Genomic DNA, 5,649 nt, shown 5'->3' with positions numbered 1-5,649 from the left:
TGAATCTCACTGAACCGCCACCGCCACATGCCGTGTGGGTCCATCGGAGCATCCAGAATGTTCTTCAGCAAACGGGCGGCAAACAACCACAGACATATTTATTTCAGGCATCTCTTCTGTTCGTGTGCATGCTCTACTGCCCCATGAAACCTCAACCAACACACACAAGTTCAAAGAAAAAACTGTTAAGAGTTTTGAAATGATGAGTTCTGGGGATTCAACCAAACTTGGGGCTCCTCTGAGTGAGGGGCCCTGACCATACACAGGTCATGGTTGGTTTGTAACCCTCCCGGGAGCTTCCCCAGTGTATAACCTGAAATCAGCCCCAGTGGTAGGGTGTGGAGCCTGAAGAAGGAGGCAGGCTACTCCAGCTGGGTGGGTGGCAGGTTTAATAAGCCAAAGGAACTTATATATGAGGTTGTCTCGGGTAGTAGCAAGACACAACGGACCCTTGCACCACCTGCGAAATCTTAGAAGTTTCTATAGAGGCCTTAACTGGGTTCAGTCATCTATACCACGCAGGTGTTCTCAATGCACATCATTATCTCAAGACTATGACCTCGGAGCAGTGTCTGGGAACAGGAAAGGCAAGTGGAACCCACATTCCAAGGGTGGGGGAAGGGGTGAGGAGCCTCCTCCGCGTACCAAGGTCCATTCAGCTCATGGGTCAAACAGCGGTCATGTTTTCTGGATAACATTCTTCAACAGTCACTCACCCATGAAGCCAACCTGTTGATTCTGCTCTGTTGATTCTGCTTAGAATGGGCATCTTAAGAATGCATTGAGGGGGGCGCCTGGATGGCTAAGTGGGTTGAGCCTCTGACTTCAGCTCAGGTCATGATCTCGGGGTCCTGGGATCGAGTCCCGCATCGGGCTCTCTTCTTGGCAGGGAGCCTGCTTTCTCCTCTTTCTCTCTGCCTGCCTATCTACCTACTTGTGATCTCTCTCTGTCAAATAAATAAATAAAATCTTTAAAAAAAAAAGAATGCATTGAGGAAGGAGACTGTGTTGGCAGGGAGGTGACAAGGAAACTGGTCAAGGGCATTTCTTCTGATGGCGCTCTGAACACTTACAGAAGACCAGTGGCACCCAGGGCAGGAGCCTATGTGCACTGGTCTGTGCGAAAGAAGAAACTGCAAAACATTAAAAAATGTCCATTGGGGATTCAATTCAAAGATCGGCCACCATGACCAATGTCACTTCTCACTGCCTGAAGAAACAGGCAAGAAGACATCATGCTGAAAAATTGAAAGGGTGACATCACTAAGTACTGAAAAGACGTGGGCAAACAGGGACTTGCCCCCTACTTGGGGAGTGGTGGAGTAGAAATCACTTCATTCACCCCTAGAGCAATTGACAGTCCCCCAGGGCAGGAGGATGCTCACACCTCACACCTCAGAACTTGTGTTTCTAGACACATTCCAGGGAGAACCTCTTGCATGGGGGACCAGGAACAAGGCACAGAAATGTTCATTGCAATATTGTCTATAATAGCAAAAAACAAACAAACCAAAAAACAAAAAAACAAAAAAACTAGAAACAATATAAGTGATCACACTTTTTAAAAACCAAATTGGAATATTAAAATAAAGGACTTATTTAAGGCAGTTAAAATAAACATCTATCAAGAACAAATCTCAATAGCATGTTGGGTTAAAAAAGCAATTTGAAAACTCTGCAGGGCGAAAATGTACATTTGAAAACACAAAAAGCAATACTCTATTGTTCATATCTGCTTACCAAGGCAGTGGAAGTATGAAAGCATGGACAGGGAGGACACAGGTCAACTTCAGGGTAAGGGTTGCATCCAGAGAGAATGAGATCCAGGAGGGATGCAAAGGGGATTTCTTAAAATAAGAACTAGAAACATGCAAAGCAACAATGTTAACATATATTAATTCTGGGAGGGGGGGTGCACGAGTTTTTATTTTACTCCCTGTAGTAGTAGTTTGAGCTATTCCATAATTTTTAAAAATTATAAAAAAGGGAGCGCCTAAGTGGTGCAGTCAGTTAGGCATCCCACCTTGGTTTCAGCTCAGGTCATGATCTCAAGGTCATGGAATTGAGCCCCGGGACAGGCTCCGCACTCAGCGGGGAGTCTGCTTGGGATTCTCTCTCTTCCTCTCTCCCTCTGCCCTTCCCCCACCCCCACTCTCTCTCTAAAGTAAATCAATAAATCCAAAAAAAAAAAGCAATGTTGAAAAATGTCTGTTTTTGTTTTTCACTCCTCCCCAGAGACTTACCTTTTAAGCCGAAGCCTGGGGTGAGGTGTGACAGGATTGGGGGTGATGGGGTGGGGAATGAAAACTGGCGGGTGGCAAAGGTGAGACCCGCCATCTCCTTCGCGGATCCACTTTGGCCCCGCCCCCCAGGTGTAGCCATGGTAACCGGGGGTCAAGGCTCGCTGGACCAGTTGCCAAGCTGGGGTCCCGGGCGCCACCTGGTGGTCCTTCTGATGGCGAGCTCCGCGAGGGGTTCCCAGGTGTGAGTAAGAGGGGCCGTCTTTGGGGGCGCTCCTGAAAAATAAAGACCAGCGTTGTCCTGTCGTCCTGAGTCCCTTGTAGCTGCCCTTAGGGCCGTGGTGATTCATTTCAGAAACGTCTTTCATTAAAGTTCGGTTGAAGCCATTGACCACCAAGGGTTTGGGGGGTGTCTTCCGGTGCCCCGCACAACTCTGGGCATTTACAGGTATGTGTCTTCATGGGGACCTCCAGAGATCGCGATTACAAATTTCTTAGAGACCCCAAGAGAAGAGAAGGCTTTAAAACATGGCAGTGTGGACTTCTAGATAGCATAAACCCATTCTTTTCTATACTTTTTTTTTTTAATTTGCTTTACTCTAAAAGTAACATGAATTTGTAGAAAGCTTGAAAAATCATCTCACCACCCACACAGAACCAGAACTAACATTTGGGCTTTATCCTCTTAGTATCCCTCTGCTCCATTCATTTTTTAGGGATTGGTTTCTTAAAAATTTGGAAATTCCCAGGCTCAGAATGATTTTTCCGCCAGGGCAGGTAGACCCGGGTTATGAGCCCAGCTCCTCGGCTTACCTGTCACCTCGGGCAAATGAATGGATTTCTCTATGCCTCAGTCTTCTGGCCTGTAAAATGGGAATATTTTAACTGCCCCTCATAGAGTCATTGGGAGATTTTCGACAGAGCATGGTGTAATTACAATAATCTGCGACCCACTTTGCTCACTGAAACGCAGCGTACACCTTTTCCTCACGGGAAGGAAAAACTTCATTTTTTCCTTTCTACATTGGGGGAAAATCCCAGTCTTCTCAACTGTGTCCTTTGCCTGTGAGTCTCCTTTACTGCTCACAGAAAACTCCACGCTGCTGACGATTCTGGTCCCCAGATGTGGGGAGGTTTTTCCCACACTGAGCAACTCTCTGTGACACCAGCTGGATGTCCTCCAATTTAACTCAACCTTGGCTTCCCCCTACCTGGAGATGGTGTCAGATCCTCCAGGGTTAAGGGCCCAACCTGAAGTTAAAGCCACAAGACCTCCCCCTCCCCCACTTCAGATGCTGGTCTCAAGTCCAGATTGTCCCTTGTGTTTCTGACCAGCTGGCTACTGACTAGAGGCTCCAATGACCCCCTCCTTGCGTTTAATTAATTTGCACAGAGTTTATAGGGAAACACTGCCTTAATTATGATTACCAGTTTATTAAAGGATATGGATATTATTATATTTTTGAAGGCTATTAAAAGCAAGCTCTGGAAGCTTCTGTTCCCATGGAGCTGGGGTGTGTCACCCTCCCAGTGGCCTGGAAGCTACCAAAGCCCATACTGTTGGGGTTTTATGGAGGCTTCTTCATGCAGCCATGATCAATGATTTTTTTCAATTAGCAATAATCACGCCTCGGATGAATCTCATTGGCTATAATACTGCCACTGCGCAAAGCTGATTTTTTTAAAGATTTATTTATTTTAGGGGCACCTGGTGGCTCAGTCATTTAGCATCTGCCTTCAGCTCAGGTCATGATCCCAGGGTCCTGGAATAGAGCCCTGCATTTGGGTTCCCTGCTCAGTGGGAAGCCTATTTCTCCCTCTCCCACTCCCCCTGCTTGTGTTCCCTCTCTGGCTGCCTCTCTCTGTCAAATAAATAAAATCTTAAAAAAAAACACATTTATTTATTTTAGAGAAAGAGAGAGAGCGCAGGAGGAGGGGCAGAAGGAGAGGGAGAGAATCTTAAGCAGACTCCGCACTGAGGCAGAGCCTCGTGCTGGGCTCAATATCATGACCTCCCCCACCCTTCTCAGGACCCGAAATCAACACTAGGATGCTCAAATGACCACACCACCCAGAGGCCCCAGGCATGATCAATTATTAACTCCATTTCTAGCCCCTCTCCTCTCTCTGGAGAGGTGTGGGGGAAGTGCTGAAAATTCCAAGCTTCTAATAATGGCTTGGTTTTTTTCTGATGACCAACCCCCATCCAGGACCCCACCCATGATCACCTCATTAGAGCAAAAAATGCTCCAGTGCTCTTATCACTTAGAAATTTACAAGGGCTTTAGGAGCCCAGTCAGGGACATGGTCAAAGACCAATATTAGACCAGAGATGCTCCCAGTTTTCTCAGGAAATAGAAGCTCTGTGCCAGGAACTGGAGGTAGAGACCAGTATATGTTTTCTATTTTCTCAGTATATATGTGTGCACATGTGTGTATGTGTGTGTGTAACCTTAAGTATTATCTAGGAATGGGATCCTTAGTGATCACATGATGTTTCAACAGACAAACGTATCCAAGAACTTATTTAACAAATTATCCACCTTTGGACTCAAGGAGTTCCTGATTTTTTTCCTTTAATAAACAATGTCACACAGAAGATACCTTCTTAGTTGCTTCCTCCATGGGTGATTCATTTGTTTTTATGTTCCGGAAGGCCTTCCCCTCCCCCAGGATGAAATAACACACCGGCTTCCTTGCTCTGGCTAGGAAGTGTGCAGGAGTCTCAGACAGGAGGAGCCAAGGCTCCTGGTCTTCTCCAGCCCGTCCTGTCTCTGCCATCTCTTCCCCACCATGATCAATCCTATGTGACTGTCAAGCCCCAAGCTTACCTCCCTTGTGCTTAGCCACTTACCTCACAGTCACATCTGTACTTGGATACCTCTCAGCACTTATGTATTCAGCCTCTTTGTCCATGGCAGATTGTGTTTTCCAAAGATGGCCTCACCAATAAAGTTATCCATCCTACGTACTCTTGTTAAAGAGGGTGACTGATCAGCCTCCTCTTGAGAAGTGGAATCTGTGTGCTCTCTGGTGAATCTGGACCTTCTAGCTGCCCCATTCAATGGAGCACAGCCAGAGTGACGCTATGGAATCTTGCTATGTGATATCTGGGATGAGGTCATAGAAAGGATATAGCTTCTTCCTGGCTCGTGCACATTCTCTCTCTCTCTATCTCAGTCCTTGCCTTTGGAATCCAGCCACCATCTTTGAGAAATCCCAGGCCACATGAAGGTGTTCTAGCTAAGATTTCAGGTGTTCTAGCCCCTCTCCACAGCCTGACATGGGAATGATGATACAATTCCAGGCTCAAGACTTTCAGCCTTCCAGAATTCTAGCTGAAGGACTCAGACATTAAGAAGCAAAGATAAGGGGTGCCTGGGTAGCTCAGTGGGTTAAACCCTCTGCC

The 5,649-nt window shown here is 46.6% G+C and overlaps 1 pseudogene; it reads right to left on the bottom strand.

Moving 5' to 3' along the window:
- Nucleotides 1-3,832: 3,832 nt before the first annotated feature.
- Nucleotides 3,833-3,914, bottom strand: LOC125091200 (uncharacterized; annotated as a pseudogene).
- Nucleotides 3,915-5,649: the final 1,735 nt, after the last annotated feature.

Source organism: Lutra lutra, chromosome 18 (genome assembly GCF_902655055.1).
Source record: "Lutra lutra chromosome 18, mLutLut1.2, whole genome shotgun sequence".
Classification (NCBI taxonomy): Eukaryota; Metazoa; Chordata; class Mammalia; order Carnivora; family Mustelidae; genus Lutra; species Lutra lutra.
Note: the sequence above shows the minus strand (reverse complement) of the source record. Positions and strands in the feature narration are given on the sequence as shown.